Raw genomic sequence first — 17240 nt, forward strand, 5'->3', positions numbered from 1 at the left:
GTAAGATGCCAGGGGACCTCTTCATCTGGACTCTTGATACTGGACATGTTTGACTTAAAAGGGTTAATTTACGACCACTCAAACTTGTGCTCACCTTCCGCTCAGTTTAGAAAGACGATCCTACCCGGCCGAGTGCTCCTCTGACTGCTGCCCATCTCCCAAAGATCGAAACTGGTCAGGCCTTAAAAAAAAAAAAAAAAAAATCCTTCTATCCCCCAAAGTCCTGTGCCAGGGAAGAGAACCTGTCGCCAGGTTTGGCCGATATGAGTTATGGCCACCGCCTTTCAGGGCTTCTCTACAGCATTCTATAATACTGTGTTATATCTGCCCCCGATCCGACCTGCAAGAGAAGAAAGATAACTTTTATTACACTCCCCTGAGGGGCGGTCCGGGTCCGATGGACATCGCAGGTCCGGGTCAGGCGCCTCCCATCTTCATGCGATGACGTCCTCTTCTTTGTCTCCTGCCGGGGAAGGTCAGAGCGGCCCAGCTTCTGCACACTTCATAAGTGTAGAGTGCCCCCAGAGTCGGAATTTCCAGAGATCATTATTTGGGTCGATTTTTTTTTTTTTTTTTTTTTTTTATTTATTTTATTTTTTTTTTACACCAACCCTGTTCTTGTGATCGTCGTTATTCACGGAATAACGGCGGCCGAAAAAAGTCTGATTTCTCATTTAATTTCTCACAAAAAAATTTTATATATATATATTTTTTTGTGTTTTTTGCACTTTTTTTCGGGGTACAGTTGGGCCCATTTTCTACTTGTATACTGTGGTGTCTGTGCACATGGGGTGCATTTGTTTAGCGCTGGGCAGGCCCGCCTGATCTAATAGAAGGGTGTCACTACTAGGCTTGCCTGGATGCTGTGCATCTCCATTGTGTGAACAGCGCCGCATACAAGTCTTTTATGTACAGCAATGTGCCAAGCAGCCACCCCCTCCATTAGTTTGGTAGGTTGAGAGTGGCTGCCTCATCGGTTATGCTGCACCTGTGTAGTCTCCATCTTAACCACATGGGTCCACTGCATCCTGATAGTGCATTTGTTTAGAGGCCTAGGCAGGTAAGAAGCTCTGCCTCGTTTTGCTGTTTTCTCATTTAATTTCTCTCTCCTCTAATGAGATCCTACATTAGAGGAAAGAGAAATGGGGCCCCCAATTTCCCGCCCAGTAGGAATTTTTTTCTATTGGTTCATTTTGATGACTGATGGGGTTTATCACAGTGATCAAAATAAAAAAAAAAAAAAAGTAAATCAATCCCCCCTTTATCACCCCCTTAGTTAGGTAAAAATAATAAAATAAAAAAACAGGATTTTTGTTTGCTTACTATAAAATCTGTTTCTTGGAGCCTCCATTGGGAGACACAGGAACCATGGGTGTATGCTGCTGCCACTAGGAGGCTGACACTATGCAAATAAAAAAGTTAGCTCCTCCTCTGCAGTGTACACCCCACCGACTGGCATTATACTCTTCAGTTAGTGAGAAAGCAGTAGGAGATGACGAACAAAGTTGAAAACCATAAACACAAACTTGAAAACTGTAAACGCGAGAACAGTTATAGAACATAAAACAGAAAAACATTGGGAGGGAGCTGTGTCCCCCAATGGAGGCTTCAAGAAACAGATTTTACGGTAAGCAACCAAAAATCCTGTTTTCTTTATCGCCTCTCATTGGGGGACACAGGAACCATGGGACGTCCCAAAGCAGTCCCAAGGGCGGAAAAACAGACTTCCATCAGGTCAGAGGACTCACCACTGCCGCCTGCAAGATCCTTCTGCCTAGGCTGGCATCCGCCGAAGCGTAGGTATGGACCTTGTAAAATTTGGCGAACGTGTGGATGGAAGACCAAGTTGCCGCTTAGCAAGGCAGTAGGGCAGAAGCCCTGTGGTGCACCGCCCAGGAGGCACCGACTGCCCGGATAGAGTGAGCCTTAATCCCAGGAGGGGACACTCTGTTCTTGACCCGGCAAGCCTCCAAAATTGCCGTTCTGATCCAGCGAGCAATAGTCGCCTTGGAAGCCGGCTGGCCTCTGCGCGTGCCATCAGGAATGACGAAAAAAGAATCCGTCTTCCGGAAAGAGGACGTTCTATCCAGGTAGATCCTCACTGCCCTGACGAGGTCCAGCTTGTTCAACGATCGCTCCAGAGGATGAGTCGGAGCTGGACAAAAGGAAGGTAGAACGATGTCCTCGTTGAGGTGGAAGGTGGAAACCACCTTAGGAATGAAAGAAGGTGGAGGCCGGAAGACCACCTTGTCCTGGTGACTGACCAAGAACGGCGGTCGGCAAGACAGGGCCACTCCTTGAAGAAAGGTCTTAACCTGTGGTCGGGAAGCTAAAGTCTTCTGAAAAAGGATGGAAAGCGCAGAGACCTGGCCCTTCAGGGAACTAAGAGCCAGGTCCGAATTCAGTCCTGCCTGAAGGAAGGCCAAAATGGAAGGCAGGGAAAAGGACATACGTGAAACGCGGTTGGACTCGCACCAACGGAAGTAAGCCTTCCAGGTACGATAGTAGATCCCGGAAGATGAAGGCTTCCTGGCCTGAATCATGGTGTGAGTCACACGGTCCGAAAGGCCGGACGCTCTTAAAACTACGGTCTCAACGGCCACGCCATTAAACTGAGTGGCCGAGAATTCCGGTGGCAGATCGGACCCTGAGACAGCAGATCGGGCCTGTCTGGAAGGCACCAGGGAGCGTCCGCGAGAAGATTGACGAGCTCCGCAAACCAAGCTCTCCTGGGCCAATCCGGGGCGATCAGGATGACCGGCACCCCTTCCGCTTGAACTTCTTCAACAGTTTGGGAAGCAATGGAATAGGTGGGAACAGATAGAGCAGCACGAACTGTGACCAAGGAAGGGCCAGAGCGTCGACGCCCACTGCGAGAGGATCGCGAGACCTGGAGACGAACTGCGGAGCCTTTCTGATCATTCGAGACGCCTAGAGATCCACGTCCGGAGACCCCCATCGAAGACAAATCTGATGGAAGACCTCTGGATGCAAGGACAATTCCCCTGCCGCGAGGCCCTCGCGGCTGAGGAAGTCGGCGGCCCAGATGTCCACGCCGGGGATATGCACCGCGGATATCACCGGAACCGTTGCCTCTGCCCAAAGGAGGATATTGGATACCTCGGCAAGAGCCAAGGAGCTCCGGGTCCCCCCCTGATGGTTGACATATGCCACAGCCGTGGCGTTGTCCGTCTGGATTCGGACTGGTAGGCCCCTGAGAATCCTTTCCCAGTGGGGGAGGGACAGAATGATGGCCCGAATTTCGAGGACATTGATTGGCAGAGATGACTCCTGCGACAACCAACGGCCCTGAACCGTCAGGTGGCGAAAGACCGCACCCCAGCCGAGCAGGCTGGCGTCCGTCGTCACCACCTGCCAGAGAACTGGAAGGAAGAACCTGCCCTGGGAGATGAGAGGTGACGACAGCCACCAGTTGAGAGACCGTTTGACCCGAGAAGAGAGTCGGATCGGCCGATCCAGGGAGAAGACCTGTCCCACTGAGACAGAATGGCTTGCTGAAGGGGTCACGAATGAAATTGGGCGAAGGGAATCGCTTCCAATGTAGCTACCATCCTCCCCAGAACCTTCATGGCCGATCAGAGGGAGGGAGGCCGAGGACCCTGGAACAAGCGTATGTCCCGAAAAAGAGAGGATCTCTTGTCTTTAGGAAGGAAGACTCTGGTCTGACGAGTGTCGAAGAGCATTCCCAGAAAGATGATGCGCTGAGAAGGAATAGGGCAGGACTTTTTCCGGTTGACCAGCCACCCGAAACGGGCTAAGGAGTCGAGAACAATGGACAGGCTTTCGTGAGCCTGAGAAAAGGACGGAGCCTGATGAGGATGTCGTCGAGGTATGGAAACAGGACCAGGCCTCTGACTCTAAAGATGGCCATCAGCGCCGCCATGATGTTCGTGAACACCCTTGGAGCGGCTGCAAGACCGAACGGCAGGGCGACGAACTGAAAATGTTCTTGTTTCACTGCAAAGCGCAGGAATCGGTGCTGTCCGGGAAATATCGGGACATGGAGGTAGGCGTCCTGGATGTCTATTGAGCACAGAAATTACTGGGCCTCCATGGAATCAATTACTGAACGAAGGGATTCCATCCTGAAGTGTCTCAGACGAACTCTCCTGTTCAGCAATTTGAGGTCCAGAGTGGGGCGAACCTTGCCGTCCTTTTTCGGTACCACAAGTGTTCGAGTAGAAACCCGTGAACCGTTCTTTTTCTGGGACGGGAACGATTACCCCGGCTTTGAGAAGAGAAGCGAAGAAGCCCGGAACTAGAGCGGGATCTCTTGGAGGACGGGATTCGAAGAAACGATCCCGGGGTCGTGAAACGAACTCTATCTTGTATCCCGAGGATACAACTTCCCTGACCCATGCGTCCTCTACTGCGGAAAACCAGACGTCCCTGAAAAAGAGAAGACGGCCGCCCAACCTGGGAGTTGGGCTGGAGTCTTGCCGAGGTGGATCTGGGCCTGGAGGGTCTACTCTGGGAGAAGCGAGGACGCTAGGACGGAGTGGGCCTAGAGGACACCGCCTTCTCTTGACGTGCCTGTGGCCTCTGTAGCTGCTGGGAAAAGGAGTTTGACGCAGCGAAACGACGAAAAGGCCAAAAGGAGCGAAACTGCCATCTAGGAGAAGGGCGACAAGGCTTAGCCTGGGGGAGAAGGGAACTTGTACCCCCGGTGGCGTCCTTATTGATTTGATCCAGCTGGGAACCAAAGAGACAAGAGCCTTGGAAGGGCAGACTGGTGAGGGACTTTTGGAAGATAAGTCCGCCTGCCAGGTCTTGAGCCAAACGGTCCGGTGGATGGCAACAGCTTTGCTGGAAGCCTGAGCCGCACAAGACGCGGTATCCAGGGAGACGGAGACCAGGTATTCACCAGCATGGGAAATCTGGTTAGCAAGCTCCGCAAGTTGCACGGGAGGCGCCCCGTCCAGGATACCTCGACGGAGATCCTTGGCCCATTTGGAAATGGATATTGCGACCCAAGTGGAAGAAAAAGCTAGGCATAGAGCCGCTGCAGCCGCTACAAAGGCTGACTTCGCAAAGGATTCTATAACTATCGTTAGAATCCTTCAAAGATGCTCCCCGGACAGTGGAAGCACCGTGTTGGTGGACAGCCTGGAAACAGGGGGATCCACCGAGGGAGAGACCGTCCAATTGGCGGTAAGTTCTGGAGAAAAGGGATATAACACACCCAGGCGATTTCCCCTCTGAAAACGTCTGGTCGGGTTTTCTCTCTCTCTCTCTGGACAAGATTTCCTCGAAATCAGGATGAGGAGCAAAAAACTTGGAAGGTGGTTTGGCCCGTCTAAACGAAACCACCTGATCTGCGGGTTCCGTAGAGGGATCCTTAATGCCACAGGTTTGGTTTATAGCTCCAATGAGATTCTGGACCATATCCCTCATGGTGGCGATTTGGTTAGAATCCAGCTCCGAAATATCCTCCGAGGGCGCATCAGAGAATGCCTCGCCTGAGTCAGGGGAGGAGGATCGGGGGAACGCCAACCGCAGAGGAGGGCTGTGTGGCGAGATGGAGCGAGAAGAGGACTCAGACCGACGTTCTTGTCTGGACCTTTTGTGGCTTATCAAGGAGGGCTCGGACTGCGGCTCCTGCGACCCGCTGGCTACTGCGGGGGGCTGCAGGGGTAATCGATCCAGCACGGACACCAGGGTTTGAGACACCCATGTTAAGTCGGCCACCGATTGTGACAGAGAGGAAGCCCAGCCTGGGATGGGGGTATCACTCTGGGGCGGATCGGCTGGGGGATCCTGGGCGGTGGGAACAATCGGGTTGTTGCAGGACTGACATAGCGGAGTGTCAGTCTGCAGTGCAGAGCTACTTACGGCTGACGAAATCCGGAGGAAGCTGTCCGGCTAGATGGTATGGACCTCCGGCGAGAAATAGACCCTTAGGCAGGAGGGTGGTAAGGCCTGCTGCCGTAATCTTGATCGATCTGCGCTGCTTAAAATTAACTTTCATTGCTGGGGTTCGAACTCACAGCTCTGTTTGCAAGCCTGCACACCTTACCACTGTACTATATCACTCTCTTGTTCCGGAGGAGGGGACTCGTGGTTCAGGAGTCCCAAGATGGCGCCGGTGGGAGGAGAAAAGGCGGTTCTTAGTGAAATTGTCGGGCGGGAGAAAAGCCCGCCCGACGAACAAGGAAAGGGAGCGGAGTCCGGCACCGGAAGTAGGCCCAGGCAGAAGCCGGGGCCTAAATTAGCGATCGGTGACCGGTATGGAAGGGCCGCAGCGGTGAACAGTGCGCCGCAGAAGGCGATAGGTGAGCGGCCGCCTACAGCGGCGGGAGTAGCGCAGCCGCAGGTCCAAAGCGGTGTGGCGGTCTGGCAAGCTGCCACGCTGAGGGAGGATGAGCGGCGCTGTAAGCGGCCAGAGGGACGCAGCTGCAGGGTGCCCGAAGCGATGCGGCAGCCGGCAAAGCCGCCGCCCTGAAAAGAAATGAACGGCGGCCAGAGCGATGTGACGGCTGGCAAAGCCGCCACGCAGAAAAGAAATGAACGGCCGCAAACAGCGGCCGGAGCAGGGAAGCCACAGAAGGCCGAAGCGATGTGGCGGCTGGCAAAGCCGCCACGCAGAAAAGAAATGAACGGCCGCAAACAGCGGCCGGAGCAGGGAAGCCACAGAAGGCCGAAGCGATGCGACGGCTGGCAAAGCCGCCACGCAGAAAAGAAATGAACGGCCGCAAACAGCGGCCGGAGCAGGGAAGCCACAGAAGGCCGAAGCGATGTGGCGGCTGGCAAAGCCGCCACGCAGAAAAGAAATGAACGGCCGCAAACAGCGGCCGGAGCAGGGAAGCCACAGAAGGCCGAAGCGATGCGACGGCTGGCAAAGCCGCCACGCAGAAAAGAAATGAACGGCCGCAAACAGCGGCCGGAGCAGGGAAGCCACAGAAGGCCGAAGCCATGTGGCGGCTGGCAAAGCCGCCACGCAGAAAAGAAATGAACGGCCGCAAACAGCGGCTGGAGCAGGGAAGCCACAGAAGGCCGAAGCGATGCGACGGCTGGCAAAGCCGCCACGCAGAAAAGAAATGAACGGCCGCAAACAGCGGCCGGAGCAGGGAAGCCACAGAAGGCCGAAGCGATGTGGCGGCTGGCAAAGCCGCCACGCTGGGGCTGGGAAGCCTGCAGGACCCGAGGCGGAAATGTCCCCCCCCCTGAGCAAGGCCAGCGGCGCGGTGGTCTGTAAAGGCAGCCGCGCCAAAACAGGGGACAGGGAGGCCGCATCCACAGAAGTGGCGCGGCTGAAAAGAGATGCGATTCGCATCAGAAAACCCCTTAAATAGGAACCCCCTTTTTTCCATCATACATGACGGCACCACGAGAGAGGGGATCCGCCCATCAAGGACAGGAAACCTTCAAGATAAAAGGGGCGGCTCCTCTCTCCACATCAGTTGGTTTCCTGTCCTTGACGGGGAACCCTCAAGATGGAAGTCGTCTGAAGACAGAAGAGGATGCCGGGGCCTGGGTCGGGTGGATTTGGGCAGGCGCTGTCTGCTGCACCCGTCACCAGGTACCCGTAGTCGCCTCGGGGGTCAATGTATATCATGCCCCCCCTGAGCGAAGCATGGCCACAGCCCGCGAGGCGAACGCCCGGGTGAAGATACTCCACGGGGGCCGCAGGCGCGTTCCCCCCCTGTCGAGCAGAAATCCTGCCTGTCCACGGGGGTCACTTTATGGTGCCCCCCCTGTTGACCAAAGGTGGCCATGCAGCCCGTGAGGCACATCGGTGCCCGGGCGAGGTAAGCTCCTCGGAGGTTTGGTGCCCTCCCTGTTGAGTGCAGGTCTCCCCCCTTCCCCCTCCTCCTTGACGGTACCTGAGGCAGAGGTTTGAAGCAGAGTCTTGTGAGTGAAGAGGCGCTGCCTGACGTTGTGGCGTGGATACTCCCGGAAGTCCCTCCAGCTGACACCAGGTATCCGGGGAGGTATGGGCGCAGCAGGGGGGGGACAGATTCTTCGGCACGCACCGCAGGCAAAGCCGGGTGCGTGCCTGGAGGTAAAGCGCTGAAGCCGGCGGCAGCGGGAACCCTCGTGCAGGAGCATGGCGCCGGGGGGACCCAAAAAGGCGGCGCGCATCGGAAGTGGTGACCGGATGCGCGCCTGGAGCATAATACAGCGGCGCGCATCGGTAGTGAGGCCGGGTGCGCGCGCGCTGCTCTGCCAGGCAGGATCAACCAGGTAAATGGGGGATATGAAAGCGCGCACCAGAAGTAAGGTCCGGATGCGCGCGCACTGCTCAGACAGAGGCAGGATCAACCAGGTAAATGGTGGATATTAAAGCGCGCACCGGATGTGGTTGCCAGGTGCGCGCTTGGACATATGCATATAGCGCAGGGTCGCGCTGACAGCTGACAGGCGTAGGATCAACCAGGTAGTTGATTGTTTCACGTGCACCGGAAGTGGTGCAGGCACGATCAGCCAGGTAATCATTCATGATTAATGAAGCGACCAATGGTAGCAGGATCAACCAGGTGATTGATTTAAAAAAAAAAAAAAAAAAAGAAGAGTGAATCTATTTAAACAAGCCAGCTGCGCTGCCCTGTGTCACTAAACCAGGCAGGTTGAAGGTGACTACTCTTGTTGCGTGCGGGTGCGTATAATGGAGAGTTTCTCGCCAGAGCATGTGATGCCACAGCAGGAGGTGCAGGAGAGGCGGTCTCGCTCAAGCGAAAAGAGCCAGACCCGCCATGGCAGCAGCAGAAGCCGCTCGGACAGTATACGGCATACCAAGGAGGGGTCCCTAGTCTCATTGGGAGACACGGAGAAGACCAGCCAACCTCCGGATCCGGTACCCGTACTTTGAAAACGTCCGAGTGGTGAGTGAACTACGAGACAGTCCAGTACGCTAATGCCTGTTCTTTTCTCTTCTCTTATCTCCGTCTCTCCCCTCTTTTCTTACATACATTGCGGGGTGGAGTATAGGAGGTCACCAAAAAATATAAAACGAAGACTAAAAATAGAGAATGTCCCTTATATAAAAAGCCCTTAATATCATCTTGGGGTAAAAAACTGTGTCAGGACTGTATTAACCAGACTGTGGCGGAGGAAACACCATCCTTTACGGACAGCTTAAGATCTCTGATCCAGTCCGAAGTCTCCAAATCCGTAAGAGCATTACAGACACCTGACACAGATGCCAGATCTAGGGACAGATCCAGCCCCTCTATAGCATCCCAAAGGGATTCCTCGGGGTCAGAGCAGGATTCTGACACGGCCCGCTGTTCTGATAGTAGCTCTGAGGAGGAAGACACCTTTCCGGCAGAGGCTACAGATAAACTTATTAAAGCTGTTCGCTCTACCATGGGGCTGGTAGAGGAGAAGGCCAAAAAGACAGCCCAGGAACTCATGTTCAGTGGCCTACAAAAGAAGAAACGGAGATCATTCCCTGTTAATGATCAAATTCAAGAACTAATCAAAAGGGAATGGCAAAGGCCGGAAAAGAGGTCCCAGATAACTATCTCCCTTAAAAGACGGTATCCCTTTGAAGAGGAAGCATCCTCATCTTGGGACAGCCCCAAAAATCGATGTGGCGGTCTCAAAAGTGGCCAGGAAGTCCTCCCTGCCGTTCGAGGACCTAGGTTCTTTAAAAGAACCTCTGGACAGGAAGGTGGACAGTTCCCTGAAGACAGCTTGGGAAGCCTCAGCGGGAGCACTAAGGCCAGCTATCGCGGCCACTTGTGTCGCCAGATCCCTTAAGATCTGGATAGACAACCTGGAGGAACAGGTGGAGCAAAAAGCTCCCAGGGAAGCTATTCCAGAGTCACTTCCAACTATGAGGGCAGCGGCTATGTTTCTGGCTGAAGCATCAGCAGACTCTGCTAGGCTGGCAGCAAAATCAGCAGCATTAGCTAACACTGGACGCCGTGCCGTATGGCTCAAATGCTGGCCAGGGGACACTCAGGCCAAAATGAAGCTTTGTTCTTTGCCTTGTGAGGGAAACTTCCTGTTCGGACCGGCATTAGATGAGGTACTGGAGAAGGCCGGTGATAAAAAGAAGAACTTCCCAAGACAGCCGTTTCAGCCCTTTCGTCGCACCTTTCGGAGAGGCCAAAAGTTCCGAAGGCAGCAATACAGAGACCGGGACAGGAGCAACCTGGACAAGCGACCCAGGGGAGGAAAGGGCTTCTACTTCGGCAAGTCCCCCAGAGACACCAAAAAACCCTCCCAGTGACGGTCCTTCTCAGGTGGGAGGGAGGCTCTCTCACTTCCTTCCAGCCTGGGAGAGGATCTCCTCCAGCATATGGATCCGGCAGATCGTAGGATCAGGCCTAAAGCTAAAATTTCACCACTGGCCTCCAAGAAGGTATATGCAGACCCCAGTACAGTCCTCCCAAGAGAAGCAAGACAGTCTGGAGGGGGAAGTAACATCACTCCTAGACAAGCACGTCTTGGAAGAAGTTCCTATAGACGAAAGGAGGGAAGGATTTTATTCCCCTCTTTTTCTCATAAAAACCGGACAACTCTTGGAGGACAATTATAAATCTAAAAGGCCTCAACAAATTTCTTGTAATACCATCGTTCAAGATGGAGACCATAAAATCTGCGGTGAAACTTCTCTATCCCCAGTGCTACATGTCCGTCCTCGACCTCAAGGATGCTTATTATCACGTCCCAATCAGACAGCAAGATCGTCAGTTCCTCAGAGTGGCAGTTCAGATGGGGTCCCAGCTGCGTCACTTCCAGTACAGGGCTCTGCCCTTTGTGATAGCAACCGCCCCACGCGTATTTACGAAGCTGATTGCAGACGTCACAGCACATCTCAGGGAAAAGGACACTCTAATAATTCCCTACTTGGACGACTTCCTGATAGTGGGAAAGAACTTTTCTCACTGTCAGGAGCAGGTCAGGATAGTGATGGACACTCTTCAGACACTGGGATGGCAACTAAATCTCAAGAAGTCCAAGTTAGAGCCGGCAATGGTCCAGAATTTCCTGGGGATAACGGTGGACTCCGTGACACAGGAGTGCCGCCTCCCAGAAGAAAAAGAGGAAAAAATCAAACAGATGATTATGGCCACATTAAAAAAGCCGGAAATGACCTTGAGAAGGGCCATGTCGGTGTTAGGGTCCCTAACCTCCTGCATACCGGCAGTAAAATGGGCCCAGTTCCATGCAAGAGAACTGCAATGGTGTGTGCTGCAGAACGACCGAGAACTTCAGGGACAGTTAGAGCAGAAGCTCACTCTCCCACTCTCTGTGCTCCAATCTCTCAGATGGTGGTTACAGATAGTCATCCCCCAGAGGAGTTCCCTGGACATTCACAGCCTCCATGGTAATCACAACGGACGCCAGTCCATGGGGATGGGGAGCTCACTCAGACACACTATGGGTCCAAGACCCCTGGGCTCAAGAGGAGAAAGATCTATCCTCAAACGAGTGGGAGCTCCTAGCAATAGAAAGGGCGCTAGAGAGATTACTTCCACACTTGGCAGGGCATCATGTGAGAGTCCTATCGGACAACCGAACAGCGGTCGCATACGTGAACCACCAGGGAGGCACCCGCTCTCGGGCACTGATGCACATAACCACAAGACTCATGTCTCTAGCCGAAAAGCACTTCCTGTCATTATCGGCCCTGCATATCCGAGGTGTGGACAACATAAAGGCAGACTTTCTAAGCAGGAACCACTTGAGACAAGGGGAATGGTCCCTAAAAAAGTCCGTTTTTCAACGGATAGTGCACATGTGGGAAAAACCCAGGGTGGACCTCTTTGCCTCAAAAGTCAACAAGAAAGTCCAAAAATTCTGCTCCCTGAACCCTACAGACAGGCCGTTGGCAGTAGACGCCTTCAGCATAAAATGGACATCTGGACTCCTGTATGCCTTCCCACCGATATGTCTAATCCCAGTGGTTCTGAGGAAGATCAGGGAAGACAAGGCCAGAGTGATCGTGATAGCGCCCTTCTGGCCGAAAAGACCGTGGTTCTACTGGCTGAGAGTGATGTCAGTGATGGACCCGTGGGTTCTCCCGGAAGACCAGGACCTTCTAACTCGGGGTCCCTTCAACCACCCGCAGAACTCCGGGCTTCATTTGACAGCCTGGCATTTGAGCGGTCGTTACTAGAGAAAGAAGGGTTCTCAGCTGGGTTAATATCCACCTTGCTCAGCAGCAGAAAACCAGTAACGACCAAGATCTATGGGAGGATATGGAAGAAATTCCTGTCCAGCTCAGGGCCAGTACGGGAAGGGGAGGTCCCGATAGTGGCAATACTGGAGTTCCTGCAGAAGGGCTTAGATCTGGGGTTAGCTGTTAGTACCCTCAAAGTACACATTTCAGCCTTAGCAGCCCTATTCAACTGTGACCTGGCAAGTAATAGGTGGGTGGTGAGGTTTATCCGAGCCTGTAGTAGAGCTGACTCTGTCCCATCTCCTACTCCTCCACCATGGGATCTAAATCTAGTGTTAACTGCCCTGACGGAAAGCCCCTTTGAGCCGTTAAATACAACTTCTGATAAAATACTAACATTAAAAACAGCTTTGTTAGTGGCACTTACGTCGGCCCGTAGGGTGGGGGATTTACACGCGTTGTCAGCTGACCCCCCTTACACACAAATTATGGACGATAGGGTTGTATTAAAATTAGATCCGGCATATCTCCCCAAAGTGGTATCGAGATTCCATAGAGCTCAGGATATAACCCTACCCTCTTTCTGTCCCAATCCCAGTAACAAAAAAGAGGAGAGACTCCATTGCCTAGACGTTAGATGTATCCTACAGTATCTAGAGGTGACTAAATCCTGGAGGAAACAGAGGGCTTTATTTGTTTCATTCCAGGGGTCAAGGAAGGGCCTTAAAGCCTCAAAACAGACTATAGCTAGATGGGTGAAAGAGGCCATTATTCTAGCATATAGTAGTGCAGGCAGGGTTGTTCCACAGGGTCTGAAAGCCCACTCCACGAGGGCCATGGCGACGTCGTGGGCGGAGAGAGCAGATGCTACCATCGACCAAATCTGTAAGGCGGCCACTTGGTCCTCTCCGTCTACATTTTTTAAACATTATAGGCTAGACCTATCTGCTACCTCTGATCTCACTTTTGGGAGAAGAGTGTTACAAGCAGTGATCCCTCCCTAGAAGAGAATACAAATCTCTGTAACTCTCTCGTGGTGCCGTCATGTATGATGGAAAAACACGGGTATTACTTACCTGGTAATGTGTTTTTTCATGAGACATGACGGCACCCTTATATTCCCACCCTTTTGATCACGTCATTAGTTGGGTGCATTATTAGCATTATTTGTATTATACACTCCCTGGGGTATCGGTGAATAGAACCGTATAGGATGTATTATTTATGTGTACACTAACCAGCGGAGTTCCTCTCGTACTCTGTAAAACAACTGATGTGGAGAGAGGAGCCACCCCTTTTATCTTGAAGGTTTCCTGTCCTTGATGGGCGGATCCCCTCTCTCGTGGTGCCGTCATGTCTCATGAAAAAACACATTACCAGGTATGTAATACCCGTGTTTTAGGATCCAGGGAAGCCACAGGGTGGGGAGGGAAAATACTCACCTAAACATCCCCCGCCGGTACTAACCTGGAAGGAATGAGACGTCCACGGAGCTGATGGACGTCCTCGTCTCCTCCGACCGACAGGCTCTGGTGGGCGAGTGGGTGGGGGACGGAGCCAGGACCGGACTTCTAAGCACGCTTATGTGCTAGGATCTTGGTCCTGGAGAGGGATCTATGAGGATACGGGGTGGCAGTACATGCCGTACTCATAGTCCGCATAGTGGGACTACAGGTGTGACTGTTCACCCTGTATCCCTCCGGAAAAACCTGAAAGGAAACGACGCACATTGAGGTAGATAAGGGTCTAATAAAAGACCCGTGTCCACCTCCTACTGACACTAAGCTAAACTGAAGAGTATAATGCCAGTCGGTGGGGTGTACACTGCAGAGGAGGAGCTAACTTTTTTATTTGCATCAGTCCAAAAAAAGAAACAAATGTCACCGCACTGCTGCTATAAGCCTGACCCTAAAATCTTCAACCCAGTACATGCGAACAGCATAGGATACCAGCTAGAAGCGTTCCTCTCTATAACCGATGGGGGTGCAGCTCCAAGGGAAAAAAACAATCCAAATCTTGCAAAAGTATAAGAAAAAAGCGCACTTACCCCAGGTGTGGTGGTCACAATTTATTCGGACATATAAAACAACAACGGCAGGGAGGAAAGTGAATGAGAACGGACTACGGCCGTTTCGTGCTGTGCAGCACTTCAACGGGTCCTTGATAGCGGATGGGAAAGAGGAATGTTCTTATATTTCCACAGGTACTACTACTCCTCCCCCTTCCCTCCGCTATGCCTCAGGTGATCAAATCACCTGTGTTCGAAACATAATTGTGCAAAGACAACAATACATTTGTTAAAAACATAATCAAACACTAAGCAAAAGACTGGAGACAATATATTAGATACATAAACAGTGAAAAAACTGATTATGAAATTTACAAAAAGACGGACATGTCCATTCTCTCATTCAAACCTAATGGACCTAGAGCGCCTGCGCGAAGTATCCACCTTCCTTCTCTTTGTAATAGGAGGCGATTCCAATCACCTCCCTGTTGCGGCGAGGCTACTCTTTCGATTCCTGCAAATCGCAAAGTGCTTACATCGCTATTATGGTAAGTCTTTACATGATTGATAAATTTCGGGCCCCCTTTCCCTGTTCTAACAGAATTAAAGTGTTCTCTGATCCTAATGAACAAGGGCCGAATAGTCTTACCGATATAGAAAAAGCCGCAAGGGCAAAAGATGATATACACAATATGTGTGGATCTACAAGTTATAAAGTCACGTACCACATGCTGAATGGAGCCGATTTTGATACTATTTCCTGTAAGATGATACGTGCAGAAATTGCATTGTCCGCACCTAAAGTTACCTTTAGGTGCATGCCCACCTAACCACGTCTCTCGCTTGGATACAAATCTGTTGTGTACCAACATGTCTCTCACATTTTTGCTGCGACGGCATGCGAACAAGGGTCCTCTGTCAACCATGTCTTTCAAATCGTTGTCCTGTCTTAGAATCTGCCAATTCTTTCTAACTGCAGATCTAATGGCCGAATCCATGGGCCCATATTTAAAACAAAAAACAAATTTCTTTTCTCCTTTTTTGTTTTTCCTACCCAAGGAATCGCTCAGGTCCACATTTATTGCTCTATTGAGCGCTCTATCCAAAATAGGTTGCGGGTAACCCCGCTTTACAAACCTACTATACATCTCATTAGACTGCTGCTCGAACCCTCCTGTTTCACTGTTTACCCTTTTTACCCGTAAAAACTGGCTAAAGGGTAATGCCTGTTTTGTGTAGAAAGGATGGGCACTATTAAAGTGTAATAAGGAGTTAGACGCAGACAGTTTGCGGTGGATCTCAGTGTGAATGGTACCCTCGAAAATCCTCAATTTAACGTCCAGAAATACCAATTCATCCCCTCCAAATTGGGAAGTGAACTTCATGTTCATCGTGTTGGACCCCCCCAGGTACTCCACAAAATCTGTGAAAGAATCCTGGGGGCCGTCCCACACCAGGAACATGTCGTCCACATACCTCGCATAGAATTTAATATGCTGGAGAAAGGGATTTCTGGAAGAATAAATATATTCTTCTTCAAACTTTGCCAAAAATAAATTGGCTAGGGTACATGCGACGGGGGTACCCATAGCGGTACCCTCCGTCTGCCTGTACCAGTCATTATCGAATTGAAATGCATTATGTTCCAATATAAAAGATAACTTATCGCAAATAAACGAAATAGTCTTAGCGTCAGTAGGTGTGCTCTCTAGTATCTCCTTTATGGTGTCTACACCTAATTTCTGGGGAATTCTGGTATATAAGCTTTCAATATCTATTGAAGCAAGACAGAAATTATCCTGCCATATAAAACCTTTTAGGTTCCTCAAAAAATCCCCAGTATCTTTAACAAAAGAAGGAACATCCAACAGGAGAGGACGTAGCAGCCAGTCCAAATAGGAAGACAAAGGTTCAGTTAGAGAACCCACCCCCGATACGATCGGACGACCTGGAGGTGTTTCTAGAGATTTGTGTATTTTAGGTATGTGGTACCAATGTGCTTTCCTTGGGTAGTCTGGTAAAAGTTTGGATGCTTGTTTTTCTGACAGGACTCTCATTTCAACATGACGTCTCAGCAAAGAACGAAGGCCATTTTTAAAATTGATGGTTGGATCCCCCTTTAACCTCACATACGTATTCTTATCTGATAACTGCCTCAGAGCTTCGTTTTTATAATATTCACTGGACAGGAGGACAATATTGCCTCCTTTATCAGCGGCCCGTACAATAGTATCAGACCACCCCTGTATCTCCTTCAAAGCTCGCAATTCCTCAGATGCCAAATTATTAGGGAATTTTTTATACAATATGGCCTCGATGTCTTTTAGAACTTGGGCCTCAAAAATATCGATAACATTACCGGGAGAGACCGGGGGCATATAGGTGGATTTTACTCCTCCAGTAAATGGTAAAACCGGAATATGCGCTCTGTTACTCACGATGGGGGCAGGATCAGAGAGACTAAGAAGCAAACATGCATCCTCCCTAATATCTCCTATGGGGTCCTGTGTGATCCTAAAACCCAGGGGACCAACTTGGCACGGTGTTTCTCCAGGAAATACCTCTGGTAAAATAGATTTAGACGTGGCTGATCTATTGGTGGGTAAAAAAGATTTATACAAATGCATCTTTCTCACTGCCTTGTACAGGTCGATCTTAAAATCCACAATATTGAAATCTTCTGGCAAGCAATAATTCAGTCCTTTGGATAATGCCGAGAAATGTGAGTCTTTTAGGACGCGATCTGTCAAATTAATAACCGTGGTAGAGTGTTCGTCTTTTATATTGGTCTCCAAGTTACTTGTTTTCTTTTTCGGAGATTTCTGTCCACCATTTCGCCTACCCCCACGGCGCGTCCTACGTCTAAAGGGGACGCAGTTTGTCCTATGACTTGTGCTGAACTTGATGGACCAGCTGCGCCGCTCAGATCCTCAGTGGCGCTAGAATCAGAGTCTGTGGTCAAATAATCTTTTTTGCTCTTTTTCCATGTCGATCCTCTTTGGTTATATTTCTTAGGCACTTTCCGAAAGCTTCGGGGTTGTCCACCTTTATTCCATGTAAAGATTTTACCTGTGTCAAAATCACACTTGTCTCTAATAAATTTGTCACGTTTTCTTTGCTTTACTTCACTCTGTAAAA

General features: G+C 51.0%; 1 protein-coding gene across 2 annotated transcripts in view; it reads left to right on the forward strand.

Annotated features, from left to right (window-relative positions):
- MTBP (MDM2 binding protein) overlaps window positions 1–17240 on the forward strand; it is a 69565-nt gene that overhangs the window by 33143 nt on the left and 19182 nt on the right. The window lies entirely within an intron of this gene.

The sequence above is a fragment of the Ranitomeya imitator genome, chromosome 6, assembly GCF_032444005.1.
Source record: "Ranitomeya imitator isolate aRanImi1 chromosome 6, aRanImi1.pri, whole genome shotgun sequence".
NCBI lineage: Eukaryota > Metazoa > Chordata > Amphibia > Anura > Dendrobatidae > Ranitomeya > Ranitomeya imitator.